A 16,873-nucleotide genomic window follows, 5' to 3' on the forward strand; every position below is an offset into this window, starting at 1 on the left:
ATTATTGAAGATTTGCAATATAAAGTAGCTAACCATAATCTCAGTTTAAAATATTAGATAACTAGGAGTTATTCATTAACAACAAGTTATGCATGTTTTGATTTGATTGACAGACTAATAAAATTATAAATACTATAATACAGCAAACTTGTCTTTCGAAGTGAATTATTTCAGCCAAAATTAATATCATGCATAAAGGAGAAATTAGTTTGCAAAAATTACTCTCCTGCATGAGCAGTTTCGTTATGAATATATATTGTTATCAAATGTAACCTCACCTTGATTCAAATACAGTATAAAGAAATTCATTGCGGTGTCGTCTCTGCCATCATTCTCAACATTAGTAAGAGCATTATCTTATGAATTCGTGTTGTTGTCAAATACATCCTCACAGTAGTTCATTTCGATGGTTTATTGTCTTTGCGTTTGGTATTGGACGAACTGAACACTCCCAGTTGCCATTCCAATAGATCATAGTCATTTTCAAGGTGGCCAGTAAATCTATTGCTGAGGAAGAATCAGCGATAAAGCTGGTCTAATGGGCCATTCTTTTGATAGATGCTCCTCAAAATCACCATGAATATTTCTTCGAGACACGAAAAATGGAATCCACTGCAAGGTGATTTACATGCAGAAAAAGGTGTGCGGTTGCAGAATGCTTAATGGATGGCTTTAATTTTTTAAGATTAAAAGGTAAAATTTATGCCTTCATTAGAATGCTCGAAGATATATTGCATGTAATTTCTAATATGTACTACTATGCATGAGACAAGAATTTTGAAAGCTACATAACTACATACTTACCTTTATTATATATGTATCAATATTATATATATATATATATATATATATATTATTATGATTAGCAAGAATTCGCTAGCAAATTACCTCCCCCCCCCCTCCTTTGTTGTTGTTGGTTGTTCATTTACTGCCAGCCGGCCGATCGATAGACCATCTGTCTATCGACTTAAAAACAAGGTTTAAAGGATTAAAGGCGCTCCCATTTTTGATAAAGATCTTTCCTTCGAGGCAAAAGTAATCTGGCTTGGGCGTTTCTCCTACAGGCCAAAACCTCCCCTGCGGGCAGCAGGTGCAATGAGTCAAAGCATCTGTGTTGGGCGCACCCCCCCTGTCCCATAGGAGGGGATAAAAGGCAAAAGCCCAAGGTCTCAGGACACACGCGGACTGGAAGATATGGAGTGAACTTGTGAAGACGTCCTCAACACCTGGCCCCACCGATGCCCTTGCATCCTAACCACGTGGCCCTTTCCAAAGTATACTTCTCCTCGTGCCCCTCGACCGTATTCCTCGAGCCCACACGCCATTGCCTGGAGTTTCGAGGAGTCCCCATCGCCTTGCCCCTTTACGGAAGCCCTTGCATCTCACCACGTGGAAGAAACTCGCCCTCGGAAATTGCAAGTCATCCACGCACCGCCTTCTACGCGCCCTCGGAAAATCTGCTAAGGTAAAGTGCCCTGGAAGAGCCCCATTTCAGTCACGCTTTTGTCTCGTAATATTTTCTTAAAGAGAAAGCCAGAAATCTCCCTTGTCTAATGTCCGTGCGCCTCTTGCATCGGCAGTATTAATTCTTTATTACTCCTTTGGCACCCTCAGTGCAGCTTCGAATTCATTATTCTTTTGTCTATTTTCATTACTGGCGTATAATGTGCATATCTCTCATTTCAGAGGGATCCTATCGTGGAAGCTTCTCGACTGTGGCTGGGATTCCCCAGTTTCATTCAATCTACTTGAGTTCCTCTCTCCCGTACTAATGTCATTTATGTAAATACACTACTTTAAATGTGCCCACGTGTTTTACGTAATATTTCCCTCAGTAACCAGAGCCCTATGCTCATATGAAATTCTCCTTTGTTTTCCTCTTTTTTTACGTTTTCCCGTACCCACGAAGTCAGAATTACAAGGCTAAATTAACTTAAATTGTTGCTACCTGTCTCACAGAGCATATTTCAAACTAAAACCACGGAAAAACGTAAAAATGGCGACCTGGCCATAGATCTCGTTTTGCAGTTGCAGTTCCCCTAGTGTTGCTTTATTGCATTTGCAACTTGCCAGATCAGCTATTAGCAAAGCTAAGCTGGGTACGAGACAATTACGAACCTTTTGTGTAAAACCAGCACACAGATCCAGAAAATTCCACGTAAGTAATGTGTTAATCTTAGCGAAACCTTTTTACAATCGTGACTGTTCCTAGGAATTAGAAATAGGGACGCATGTAATCACTGAGAGAAAAGAACCGCCGTATTAGATTCGTTAATGCATGCCTTTCAGGATAGGTAGTTAGGAAATAACCAGTGCTAACCATCCTTTGCTTCGAGGAATAGTGCGAAATTCCTCTGTGTTAAAATCTTTGCCATATCTTTTGCTTCGAGGAATAGTGCGAAAATTCCTGTGTTAAAATCTTTGCCATATCCTTGCTTCGAGGAATAGTGCGAAAGAAATTCCTCTGTGATAAATTTTACTTCGCATTTCGAATTAGCGAACTGTTATTTAGGCGCGAATAAAATTCCCACGTGGGATACGACGAAGTCAGCTTGCATTGCTGAAATTCTCTCAGTGTAGTTAGAATCCGAGTTAGGTGTTAGGAAAGCGAAATTTAAACTCCGCTTATAGGGAAAATTACTAGGCCGTTGTACTGTTATCCTCTCAGACGACTGGGAAATTCTCCGGAATCCCAGACGGTATATAAACATACGGGTTCATTCACCCAGAATCTAAAAATACCTCCGGTGTTGACCAAACGACCTGCACCCCCCACCCCCGCCCATGCCCGCGTGTGTAGCATTTTTTTTTTTTCCCCATTCATTTCCCAGCATACATTTTTCTTTGGGTTTCCCGTTAGTAATTTCTAAGTCCTAAGGGACGAATCGTAATTCCAAGTCCTAAGTGACTCCTAAAATTCTACGTCGTACGTGGCGAGAATTCCTCCAAATTCCACAAATTCCAAGTCCTACGTGACTCCTAAAATTCTACGTCGCACGTGGCGAGAATTTCTCCAAATTCCAGTCCTCAGAGACTCCTAAAATTCTACGTCGCACGTGGCGAGAATTTCTCCAAATTCCAGTCCTTAGAGACTCCTAAAATTCTACGTCGCACGTGGCGAGAATTTCTCCAAATTCCAGTCCTCAGAGACTCCTAAAATTCTACGTCGCACGTGGCGAGAATTTCTCCAAATTCCAGTCCTCAGAGACTCCTAAAATTCTACGTCGCACGTGGCGAGAATTTCTCCAAATTCCAGTCCTTAGAGACTCCTAAAATTCTACGTCGCACGTGGCGAGAATTTCTCCAAATTCCAGTCCTCAGAGACTCCTAAAATTCTACGTCGCACGTGGCGAGAATTCCTCCAAACTCCAGTCCTCAGAGACTCCTAAAATTCTACGTCGCACGTGGCGAGAATTTCTCCAAATTCCAGTCCTCAGAGACTCATACAAAAATTCTACGTCGCACGTGGCGAGAATTTCTCATTCATTCCTGCGGAACCCAAAATTAAGTACTTTTGAGACATTATATAGTGTAGTTCACACACATCTAAGCCCTTACGGGACTGATCATTCTAGTTCGTTAGAACAACTCCTTAACTTCACGCTACAGCCGGCCAAGTCCGAGCGTAACAAAATCCAACTACGTCTTCCGAGACATATTAAAATTCGTTCGCCAAGAACACCCACGTCTTTCCAAGACATATCAAATTTTAACAAGTCTCCTCAGACTTACTAATCACCTGTCGTATTCAGACAGATCCATTCGCCTGCAGTCTGAACAATTGAGTGTTTCAGATTCCTGCAATTGAGTCTTTTCAGACAACCTGAGTCTTCTCAGACATATCATATAACCATTATTTCAAAATGGCTAATACCAGAGCCCAACAAAACGAGGATTTCAAATTCTACATGTCCGCTGGGAAGGACATGGGACTATCGGGGCAAGATCTGAGAGCATGGGTTCAAGAACGAGTGGACGATGCCAAGGCGGAGAGAGCAAGAGAACGTGAAGAAAGGGAGAGAGAACGTGAAGAGAGGGAGAGGGAACGAATTGCCCAAGAACAACGAGAGGAGAGAGAACGAATCGCTCAAGAACAACGGGAGGAAAAGGAACGTGCAGAGAAGGATAAAGAACGTGCAGAGAAGGATAAAGAACGTGCAGAGAGGGAGAGAGAACGTGAGGAGAGAGAGAGAGAACGCGCCCATGAGCTCCAGGTGCTAGAACGACAGCACGCCACCCCCCCGCCCCCTGCCGCGGGGATGAGTGCCCTCAGCCAAGCTCACTCGTTCATGCCAAAATGGACCGAGTCCGAACCCGAAGTATGGCTTGAAAGGGCCGAACGAGTCCTGGAGTGCTGCGATCTCTCCCCCGCGGAACTCTCCCTTGTTCTCACTAAATTCCTGGGCGGAAAGGCCCTCGTTGCCTACCACGCCCTTCCCGCCCGACGATCGGGGAAACTGGGAAGCCAGACGCCAAGCAGTTACGAAGGCGTACGAGATTACCCCGAGCGGTGGAGGAGACGTTGGAGAGAGCAGCCCAGAGAAGCAGGCCAGACTTGGTCCGATTGGGCGTACCATTCGGAGCGGCGTTGACAAAATGGCTCGATTCCGAAGGAGCCACTAACACCGCCGAGGTACTCGAGCGGTTTAAATTCGAGCATTTCCTGCGCCACGCCTCCTGCCCTCGCCACCCATATAGTGGAAAAAGCCCCAGCAACACTCACCGAGTGTTGCCGAATAGCAGATATGTGGGAAACCCACCACCTCAAGAAGGATCCATGGGGCGGAAGATAAATCCCCCGTCCCTCCTCGGAGGTTCAAATTCCCACAAAAATGGGAACTCGGGCAAGCCCCTAACTTGCCATTATTGCAAGAAAACGGGGCATTCCTTCGAACAGTGCCGGAACAAGAAACCGGCTCCTCTCTCCGGAAAACCGACAAATAACTCGCCTGCGCCCTCCACAGGGGCAGCGCGGAAAGACTTTAGCCAGACCTTTTGCACGGCGTGCAAGGTTTATGGCCATTCTCCCGCATGGGCGAAATGCCCACGCAATAATAAATCAACTACTCCCACCGTCGCCTTGGCCGTCACAGATCCCAAGTCATTAGGCCCTCCCGCCGAAGGGCCTGTATACGTGGCCCCTCCACGAGGTAGCGAGCCCGCGCGCCGAGTCACTGCTTTCGAGGACTCGGGCGCACAAATCTCCTCATCCGGAGGGACAGAGTTCCCCACGGAGCTATCGTCAATAGACGAAAACTCGTCACGATCGAGGGAATAAATCAATTTAAGATGATACTCCCTACGGTCCAATTGAGAGTCTCACGACCTCACCAATCCAAAATGTGCAATCTTGCAGTAGCAAGCCATCTCCCGGAGGCTATGACGTCATCCTGGGACAGGACTTCCAGTCCCTGCCGAAATCACGACAATCTAGGGGTCCACATTCCCCGAATCATTCGCGGGCGCGAGTAATCCTCCCCGCTTCTCCCTCAGCCAAGACTGGCGCCCCTGGGTACCAGAAGGACGTGCAGTCCCCACCAGTGCCACCTGAGTACAATGTACAGTGGCCCCTCGATCGGTTCCCGATCCCATTCCAGTGCCCGGCCCTGCCTCAGTGCCAGTGCCAGGGCCCCAATCAAATCTCCCCTCAGGAGATGCCAAATTCCTGCCGGTGCCACTTGCATGCCCCGAGCAGGGCCAAGTTTCGTCCGTCCTGACCGACGAGCCCAAGAAACCTCTGATAGCGCCTGACTCTGCCCTAGTGCCAGCGCCAGAGCGCTACGCCGATCTCCATTCACGGATCCAACTCAGGACCCCCTCTCCTCCCCCGGCCTGGCACCGCTACCAGCGTCGGTCAGAGAGACGGTTCCTCCCGACCACCGCGGAAGCTCACCTGCAGGTGCGGCCTCGCAACCCGTGCCTGAGCTGGTCAACGTTACCTGCCAGCCGCTCACGCCACCCCCGACCGCCTTCTCTCTGCCTCAGCCCGTCGCCGACGTAATTGCAAGTCAGGATTCTGCCATATCTCCCTTGGCCGATGAACTACAAGAGCTGCGACGGATTATGGTAGAACCCGCACGGAACACTCCTGCGTCAGCTGTCGCATCAGCAGGCCCAGGTGGTACTCCGTGCCGCCCTCCGGTCGCGGGCCCTCCGCTTCCCCGGCCGAGGACGACTGTCCCATTTAGAAAGACTCGAGGCGAAATTACCACGGGCGTGGGACATTCCAGGTAATTTACAAAGAGCTCTAGAGCTCCCATGGCACCTGTGCCACCATTTCATTTTTCGAAGGTCTTGGCACCCCTAATCCAGAAGGGGATGTCAGACCCTCCTCTATCTTCTTCCGTTCCCCAGGAACTTCTATCTCTTATCATCTTCTATTAATCTTCCCTTAAATTATCCCCACAAGAGGCAATTAAATACGGGATACCATCCCCCACACAATGTATAAATCATTAAGAATAACAGAGTGAGAAGTGGCACGCCCTTGCGCCCATACCTTGGCACCGGGCGTGCGTGTCAGCCCCTCCTGAAGGAGTCGCGCCCTTCGGGTGCACTTTCCTCGCCCTGGGACTGAAGTGATAGTCCGGGCCGTAATTTATAGGCAAAGGACGATAAATTCCCGCCTAACACAATAAAAATCCTCACTCTTTTTTCCCTTAGCTCTTCTGCCAATATCATTTACTTTCTTTTAGTCATTTATTTATCTTTAATTTTAATGAATCGCGAGTCATAAACTCTTGCCCTTGTGATTTAAGTGCCCCTTTTTGTAAGCTCTGAGGGACGTGTCCCGCCTTTCATATGCGGTCAAGTTTCATTCGTAACGTCTTGGTAATTTTCCTTTTGTTATTATTATCCCTTTTCCCCCTTCCATTCCTTCCAAGATCGCTGTTTGTCCTACCCCACATCTTTTGTCTGCTCGCCCCGTCATAACATTGAGTAGGCAGTGGACGCATAAAATTAGCGTAGTTTAAGGTTAGCGAATTAAAACCTCGCGAATACTCTCGCCGCACACGACTGTCAAATTCCCGGTGTGTGGGTCATCCCTCAGCTCGCGTTGAACGATAGCTGAGCCAAGTACGTTAAAACGAAGATAAATTATCAATGCGAATATGTATAGTCATTACAGTATCGCGTAAAAGGGGATGTCATTTACAAAAATAAACGCTGTTTTTCATTTACACAGCCTCTTCAAGGCAGATTGTACTAACCGCATGCATTTTATCTAAAATTAAGTAACCGTGTATTTTAATTCTTGAACAATAACCTTTCTTTTCATTTGTTGGCCATAGCCTCATATATGTGGTCCTATAATCTTAATTAATTCACAATTGTTCGAGTCACTTTATAAAGTTACAGTGGGTAACCAAATCTAAAGTAATTATTCTTTTGCAAGTGTTTAAATCACTTTGCGTCCTGTTAACGAAAATTGTCCCAATGTGTTATTAAAAGTAATGTCTCAGCTTCATAAAACCCTTAGGAGTAAAGTTCATTGCAAGGCAGAATGTAGAGTAACGTAAAGCATTTGCCGCTCATTCTTGAATATCGATGTACACACCCGAAGGAGGTATGTACATCATCTTGTATGGGGAGGTATTATGATTAGCAAGAATTCGCTAGCAAATTACCTCCCCCCTCCTCCTTTGTTGTTGTTGGTTGTTCATTTACTGCCAGCCGGCCGATCGATAGACCATCTGTCTATCGACTTAAAAACAAGGTTTAAAAGATTAAAGGCGCTCCCATTTTTGATAAAGATCTTTCCTTCGAGGCAAAAGTAATCTGGCTTGGGCGTTTCTCCTACAGGCCAAAACCCTGCGGGCAGCAGGTGCAATGAGTCAAAGCATCTGTGTTGGGCGCACCCCTGTCCCATAGGAGGGGATAAAAGGCAAAAGCCCAAGGTCTCAGGACACACGCGGACTGGAAGATATGGAGTGAACTTGTGAAGACGTCCTCAACACCTGGCCCCACCGATGCCCTTGCATCCTAACCACGTGGCCCTTTCCAAAGTATACTTCTCCTCGTGCCCCTCGACCGTATTCCTCGAGCCCACACGCCATTGCCTGGAGTTTCGAGGAGTCCCCATCGCCTTGCCCCTTTACGGAAGCCCTTGCATCTCACCACGTGGAAGAAACTCGCCCTCGGAAATTGCAAGTCATCCACGCACCGCCTTCTACGCGCCCTCGGAAAATCTGCTAAGGTAAAGTGCCCTGGAAGAGCCCCATTTCAGTCACGCTTTTGTCTCGTAATATTTTCTTAAAGAGAAAGCCAGAAATCTCCCTTGTCTAATGTCCGTGCGCCTCTTGCATCGGCAGTATTAATTCTTTATTACTCCTTTGGCACCCTCAGTGCAGCTTCGAATTCATTATTCTTTTGTCTATTTTCATTACTGGCGTATAATGTGCATATCTCTCATTTCAGAGGGATCCTATCGTGGAAGCTTCTCGACTGTGGCTGGGATTCCCCAGTTTCATTCAATCTACTTGAGTTCCTCTCTCCCGTACTAATGTCATTTATGTAAATACACTACTTTAAATGTGCCCACGTGTTTTACGTAATATTTCCCTCAGTAACCAGAGCCCTATGCTCATATGAAATTCTCCTTTGTTTTCCTCTTTTTTTACGTTTTCCCGTACCCACGAAGTCAGAATTACAAGGCTAAATTAACTTAAATTGTTGCTACCTGTCTCACAGAGCATATTTCAAACTAAAACCACGGAAAAACGTAAAAATATATATATATATATATATATATATATATATATATATATATATATATATATATATATATATATATATATATATATATATATATATATATATATATATATATATATATATATATATATATATATATATATATATAGAGTGCTATGAGGCCTTTCTACTGTCGTCCTTTACTCTGCTAAGTAAAGGACGACAGTCGAAAGGCCTCGCAGCACTCCAGCGTTTCTCTTGCCTTTGTGGATTTTGTCTTTATCTACATATTCATCACGTTCCATATTTTCGTGATTCGGTTATACATATATATATATGTGTGTGTGTGTGTGTCTGTGTATGTGCGTATACACACTCACACACACACACACACACACACATATTATATATATATATATATATATATATATATATATATATATATATATATATATATATATATATATATATATAAAGCGCGTGAGGTGGTCCATGTTCGACTTTGAGGAAGCGGGAACGTTTATTACATGCTCTAAATTCCGCTGTCTCGCTGTTGACCTAATCGTGAATTACTGTAGGTACGAGATATTTAGGACTAAGATTTACGTTTTTTTCTTGATGTCAGGGTGGCAGCATTTTTTAATTTGCCTGATGTCGCGGCTACATTTTTTTTAGGATTAATTTAGATGTCACTCTAATACTGACTCCATTGAAAAAAATACTTTATATAGTAATTTCGGCCCAAAAGGATGGTTTTGAATCTCCACGAGCAGGATTTCTATCATGAATTTTGGTCCTTCTTGTGTTTGGCAAAAGATTAATTTTACTGGTGAAACTTTTAGTAATGTGAATTTGGTTGGGTTCCTCAACTCGGGCATGTAAAAACTAATTTCTAAGATTCTGAAGTTGCATGGCAAATGAAAGAATTGTCATTTTTCGTAAGAGTACAGATTGATCAATTTTGTCCCTCGTAACACTTTACTACAGTTTTTAGTTTTCTGTAAAAGAAAACTATTGTGCCGGCTTTGTCTGTCCGTCCTCACTTTTTCTATCCGCCCTCAGATCTCAAAAACTACTGAGGCTAGAGGGCCGCAAATTGGTATGTTGATCACCCACCCTCAAATCATCAAACATACCAAATTGCAGCCCTCTCGCCTCTGTAGTTTTTATTTTATTTAAAGTTCGCCATAATCGTGCGTCTGTCAACGATATAGGACACGCCACCATTGGGCCGTGTTTAAAGTTTCATGGGCCGCGGCTCATACAGCATTATACCGAGACCACCGAAAGACAGATCTATTTTCGCTGGCCTTGATTATACGCTGTACAGAAAACTCGATTGTCTCGAAGAAACTTCGGCGCATTTTTTACTTGTTCTTTTTTTTCGCTGCGACTTTAATACAGTATTTCTTTTTAATTTTTCCTTTATTCCCAGTCGGTAAATCGATGCCCCTTAACTAATCTACATTCTTCACTTGTTCGGTTTTGTTCAGGATGCAAAGATTTAACCAACTTCATTGCCTTTGCTGCAGCAAGTTGAATTTCTTTCGTAGTCTTAATGAAATCAATGTGGCGTCCCTTCACCTTTTAACTTTAGAGTGAAATTTGGTGCTTGATGAATATTTCCATGAAATTTTATACGACCCTTCACAGCTCATGTTATAGTTTGTAAATGCTGTAAGTTTAGTGGGGTAAAGAGGATTGGATTAAGGTGGAAATATAAATTGTATTAGAGAATGTCAAAACAGGAAAATTTCAGTTTTAGTTTCATTGGTGGTAAACAAAAAATTTTTAGTGTTAGTCTTCATCACCTTTTCGCAACAGGAATTTGGGATTTCATGTGCGATGCACAATTTCCTCTTGTTTCCTAGGCAGTTTGGAATCATGTTTCCTGACCTGCCGCACAGTATTGCTGAGCCAGTAGGTTGTGATAGCAGCAATGGGGTGAAGCAAGTCAGAATAACAATACATATCTTATTTCATAATTTGCATCTTTGGAATTATGATATGATGCTAAGGAAGCGAGAGATGGTCCTTTACTGTTTCCATTTTGAACATACGTGACACTCATGATTACGTACAGCCTGGCCCCCCTCCCCCAACGCCTTATCCCCCTCCCACCAACAAAAAGAATAGAGCCTTTACTTTACGATTGTTGATCAGTTGCTAAATTCAAGAAGCAAAGGTCGTCATCTCTTGTACTGAAGAGATACAGAAAACTATTATATTCTCGTGAATGTTTTAGGAAAGAGATGCTTTTACAACTCTTGTGATGTTGATAGGTTTATTAGAGAGCCTGGTCCTTCTGTAAACGTGTAAAGTTCTCTTGTTGTCTCTGCTTCGGTTCCTAGAAATCTTGTCATTTAAATAATTTCTGTTTACGATGGTGAAGTCGTAGCTTATCTATTGCGGATGATTTTTTTTTTATTTTTTATGGAAAATTAATGATTTTCTACTTGATTGATTAGGCCATTTTTTCTTATACTAATGATCGAGGCAGGTGTGCCGACTGATGATTTCTCTCTCTCTCTCTCTCTCTCTCTCTCTCTCTCTCTCTCTCTCTCTCTCTCTCTCTCTCTCTCTCTCTTCATACGTAAACCTGAGTTTACGTATGAAAGAATTATTAAGTTAGAGTTACTGAACCATAATTTTCATAATCTGCAGGTTCTAACCTGATCAACTGAAGTGTATTGTGTTCGGACTCACAAAACTTTCAAAACTGAAATAGTTTCGATGGATCTTTACAGCAACAGTGACGTTGTGCCTGAAAACAGCCTTCGATTCTCCTCCACGGATGGCTTGCCTTGTGTGGTTGTTCAATCCCCGATCTTATTTTCCCATTCCGGTTGCTGCTTAAGTCAACAGGATTCCTCCTGATCGGGCAACGGGGAAAACTGTTATTCGGTTAGTTTTGGCTGCTGGTTGGGCCAAGAGATTTTGTGCGGTGTTATTAGAGATATTGTTTGAACGTTATTGTAAATTCGTTTAAAATTTAGGGTCGCGTTGCTGGAGTATAGTGGCCCAGTTTACAGTCGCCGTTGAAGTGATTTCGGTAATTGTGAATTTTGCAGTTTTTTGTATTTGATATGAGAAGTTCAAAGGCTTTAAAGTAAAGGATTATAAAATCAGGAAATATTTCAGGTGAATTATCAAAGTAAATGTATTCAGTTCCCTTTTAATTATAAAACAAAATGGATAAATGCAATAGAACACCCCCCCCCTCAAAAAATTCCAGTGTTTGATTAACATTATGGTTAAATTGGTTAAAATCGTCTAATTTGAGTTAGAACCAGCAGAACGAATCCAGAGCCTTGTTAAGTATTTATGGAGGCGACACAGTGTTCATTTCTTTCCTTGTTCTAACGTGGATCTCAAGGTCGACAAACAGACTTGGTGTTTGTGTGGCCATGTTTGTTTTTCCATCAAGCCTTTTGAATATATTTATGGGACTGAACTGTATATTTTCTAAAGTTTTATCCAAAGGGAATGAGAATGCATTTTCATTATGCTTTCAGACTTTTAAAATTGTTTTAGTGTAACTTAAGATGAATTTTTTGGATATTCATGATGAAAGTCCCGGTAATTTCCTTTGTGATGTATTGTTAATAAGTTGTTCAGCAATTGTCGTTTTCTTCCTGATTAGTTTGGATAATATATTTAGACACCATTAAGCATACAAAAATCCTTCACATTTTATGTTGTAGGCAAGGTCACGTTAGTTAAATCCCCTGTTTAACTATGGCAGTGAATTATGTGGCTGGGATTAGTAGACTAATGTTTCAAAACCGGTAGTGGAAAGAGATGTGAAATATATTTGTATGTTTACATATCGGCACATCATAATTGAGAATGTAGGACCCCGATGAGGTAAGACGTCTCTTCTCCAAGATAAAACCATGCATCCAATATTTTTCATGTTTCTCTCTCTCTCTCTCTCTCTCTCTCTCTCTCTCTCTCTCTCTCTCTCTCTCTACGTGTGGGGGTTTTCTCTCTTTTATGTCTGATACCGTAGATTTATATGGGTACCGTATCGCATTTAAAGTGGATATGTTTGCAGCAACGTTTGGTCCTAGTCGATGAAGAACCAGCAGTTTTCTTGTGACAATAACTATGGATAGAATCACCTTTTGATCAGTATGGAGTGATTGCTTTGTAATAATTTACTTCCAGTGCAGAAGTTTATTGGCATGTGGATCTCACATCATAAGTTATATCCGTTTTATTATATTTATTGTATATATGAAATACGCGTAAAAAGGGCAAATTATTTACATAAACCGATATTGGAACATACTGGACTGCATAAATTTTGTGAAAACATCAATTTTGTAATAACAATTAACTTGTTTAAAAATGGTAATTGTGGGTTCCTACTGAAGTATAACTTACTCTCCGATCACAATGCCAAATTTGTTCAGTTGCCTGATGTATGGCATTGCCTCTGCTTGGTAATTGAGAGCAATAAATTGAAACGTCTGTGTTTGTTTCAGCGTAATTGCTTCGTTTGTGTATGTATGCATGTGTGTATGTTTGTATGTATGTATCCACTCCTTATGGGGTTACTGGTTACAGTGAGTCTTGCAGTGTATTCAATAAATATTTTGATAAGAAACGTACTTCGTCATATTTGATATCGTATTTAAATTTATCCCACTATAAGCGTCAATTGGCCGATATAATCTCCCCCCACAAAAAAAAGGATGAATATATGACTGAAGGTATTCATCTAGCTGTATAAAATCTACAGTAAATGTAGAGAATTCCTACCAGATTCCATCATTCTTGAACAGATGTTAATAAGACAAGTGTGACTGTTCTAAAATATGACAATATTATGGCTGATAAAACCCCCTTGACCCCACTGAATGCGTGACTACATCAATGACTGTGCCCTTATCATGGAAAGTTACCATCAGGATGGGAAAGAATCGCAATTGCAGAATCGGAGGTGTGGCGGGAATAAGATAATCTCTGAAAATGTTCGAATTACGATGGATGAGCATGCTGATGAGGTCGCCGTCCTTCGTAATGAATTCATTTCTTTCAGCTGAATTTCCCATTACGTATTGAACCATTCTCTGTAAGTCGGTAAACATCGGATTAATGCTTTTAATCATGGATTTTGCATTTTTCTATCGTCTTGTTCCATGCAGTGTGTAACCGTGGTATTGTTCACTAGCATGAAATTGTAGACTCTTTTGTGTTTCGAAAATCCTCATTCCATTTCCTTTGCACCCTCATTTTTTCCTGATTGTTTGGTGGCGGGGATGTTGCTATTGATCGCTAATTTTAGTTAGGGACGAACGAATGAATATTTAACTATCATATGCTTCATTCATTTTTTTGATAACTAGTATTTAATGATGACAGTCTACGTTTGCGTAAAATTTCTCTCTCTCTCTCTCTCTCTCTCTCTCTCTCTCTCTCTCTCTCTCTCTCTCTTTAATATAGTAAAAGTCTCTGAACCTTCTCAAAAGGGCAATGAGCTGTAAGAAGTTTTACCCCGTCCCAACATAATTACCTGAATTGCACTCTTCATAACACCGAAGAACGCAGAAAACAATAGGTGAGCCTCTTGTTAAAGTTGTGAAGATTGTCGCTGTGAGAATTTGAAGAATTAATTTTGCAACTTAAGGTAATTAAATATACGTCTTCTTCGTTTCCTCTCTTTTCTTCTTCTTATTCTTCTTCTTCTTCTTCTTCTTCTTCTTCTTCTTCTTCTTCTTCTTCTTCTTCTTCGCTTAGGGCTGGTTAAATTCGAAGTCCAAGTTCACACGACGAATTAAAGAATAGAGCTAGTAAAGAATGGCAAAAACATTTCGTACTATGAAATAACACCCGTTAATAAAAAGAAGTTTCTCCGCTTTTATTTTTCTGTATATAATTTTTTTTCTCATGTCTCGTACACGAATGGAATTTCAAGATTTTTTCAATAAGATTAATTTCTATTCAAGACTTTTAAATAAGAAATTAATCTTAAGAGCCACTAGGATGGATAACAACCAAGGCTTTTGAAAAATATACCTTAGAAGTATGTTTTTACTTTAACCTTCCAACCTGGTAATGGCGGTGTTTCCTTTGTATTTTAATGATATATGAGGAGATATTTTTCATCCTTCATCCCTCTTAATTCTTCTGAAAGGATACTGTGTAGAATATTGCAGCGAGTTCAGGTTTGTTCCAAAGCAAAACTGCATGAATAATATATATATATATATATATATATATATATATATATATATATATATATATATATATATATATATATATATATATATATATATATATATACATACATATATAATTATATGTGTGTATATATATATATATATATATATATATATATATATATATATATATATATATATATATATATATGTATATTGCGTGTATGTATTGTGTATAAAGTTACACAACTATAGTTGAAAAACAAAATTCATTATACGTCAGTGTGGTGAATGTCTTATTATAATCGGTTAAGACGGAATAGGGTAAGTAGGAAAAGGTACAAGGAAAGGAAAAGCGAAGGATTGTTTATCTGTGATTTTAACGATTGGAACGAATTTCAGATAAATTATTAGATTTTTTTCGAATGAGAACCTGGACGTCGTGATAACCCTTTATAGAAGCGTGTCTTAACGCTCAGCGTGACAATAAATCACAATTTCATTACTATCAGCGTTTTCAAAACAATCAACTTCATTTGCCACATGTCGGATAAGTCAGTAGATTTCCGCATCCAAAAATTGTATTACAGTAATCTTGACACATCTTTTGTTTGTCCTTCTGCAGGCATGACCCTCATCTATATGCTCGGGAAAGATTATTTGTCATCCTGTTCATATTATCTTAATCTTAGATTTATGGATTCAAATTTTTCGAGGAAATAGGTGACCATGGACCAGCTTTAAGGACACTTTGAACCCTCTTAGTTCTCGTACAAATTAGTTCCCAGTCTTCAGAAATTTCCTTTCTGTAGGCTGAATGAAAACATCAGGTTGGCTGAAAAAGTTTAGATTAAACTGGCCTTTGACGAAATGCGGTTCATAATTGTGGTAAGGTGTTAAAGGATGGAAGGGGTGTGACTGGAACTTTTTGATTCAGACTAAACGAGACCAAAAGCGGAAAAATGAGAGAGAGAGAGAGAGAGAGAGAGAGAGAGAGAGAGAGAGAGAGAGAGAGAGAGAGAGAGAGAGATGGTAATTTTCTAAGGATAGTTTCAGAGAATTTTCAGGAGCTTTGTAAATTTCAGTATTGTTTCACAAACGATCACGGCAAAGAACCTATGCCTTTACGTATTGTAATTAGTTACTCTTAAAAAAAAAATCCTAAGTTTTCATTATCCTTAATTTTTTTCAAGAATACGGCACTATGACTTATGAGAGATTTGAAGCTGATCCAATGTAGTAAAGCACCATGCAGTTATGCCAACGCTTGATCCCGCCCTTTTTGATCCGGCGAAAGTCAATCTGTTCCGTTTGTGATCCGGTCTCAGTTACTGTAGTCGATCCGGTCCCGGCCACCTCATTCCCTGATCGGTTGGTGCCTGTCAGTGCGTGGACCAGCATATCCAATCTCAGTTAGCGTAGTCGATCAAGCCCCAATTTCCATAGGCGATCTGTCCCCTGTCAGTTTATCCAGCAATCAATCCGGCCCCGATAACCGCAATCTTGTTTCAAATAATATTAGTAGTGTGTACCCGTACAAAAAAATAAAAGACGGTAATATAACTGACAGTCGAAGTGGGAAGTTCTCGCCAAACAGACGTACCATCCAAATGCTCAGACCAAGGCATCTTCATTCTACGTACATTTCATATAAGGGCCACTAGCGAGAGAAGCTGGCCCCGGAATGGACGACAGCAAGTCTAAACATGAGTTTTGTTCCCTTTGGGCTATGTGTTACTGACAGGAAAGATGTATTTATAATTGTTGCATTTTATATAGTGGGATCATTATTGTTACGCTAAACAGATAATGATTGAATTTGAATACTGTTTTCATTCTTGTAACAGTAATAATAAAACTGATGATTCTCTAATAATATCATAGACATGCTTTTGGGAGGAATTATTCTGAAATTTAGTCTTCTACTAGGGTGAAATGGTGAAAAATGCCCAGCACCAATCAATTGTTCACCGATTTATGAAAATATGTAACAGAATAAATGACATGAGGCT

The 16,873-nt window shown here is 41.2% G+C and overlaps 1 protein-coding gene and 2 long non-coding RNA genes across 7 annotated transcripts in view; all 3 read left to right on the forward strand.

Moving 5' to 3' along the window:
* LOC136848752 (cGMP-dependent 3',5'-cyclic phosphodiesterase-like) overlaps nucleotides 1-16,873 on the forward strand; it is a 593,212-nt gene that overhangs the window by 198,312 nt on the left and 378,027 nt on the right. The gene's annotated exons all lie outside the window — the stretch shown is intronic.
* Nucleotides 862-1,805, forward strand: LOC136848749 (uncharacterized). The gene is made up of 2 exons (XR_010856111.1): nucleotides 862-1,465; nucleotides 1,687-1,805. It is a non-coding gene; the product is annotated as an uncharacterized lncRNA (long non-coding RNA).
* Nucleotides 7,893-8,537, forward strand: LOC136848750 (uncharacterized). The gene is made up of 2 exons (XR_010856112.1): nucleotides 7,893-8,197; nucleotides 8,419-8,537. It is a non-coding gene; the product is annotated as an uncharacterized lncRNA (long non-coding RNA).

The sequence above is a fragment of the Macrobrachium rosenbergii genome, chromosome 19 (assembly GCF_040412425.1).
Source record: "Macrobrachium rosenbergii isolate ZJJX-2024 chromosome 19, ASM4041242v1, whole genome shotgun sequence".
NCBI classification, from domain to species: domain Eukaryota; kingdom Metazoa; phylum Arthropoda; class Malacostraca; order Decapoda; family Palaemonidae; genus Macrobrachium; species Macrobrachium rosenbergii.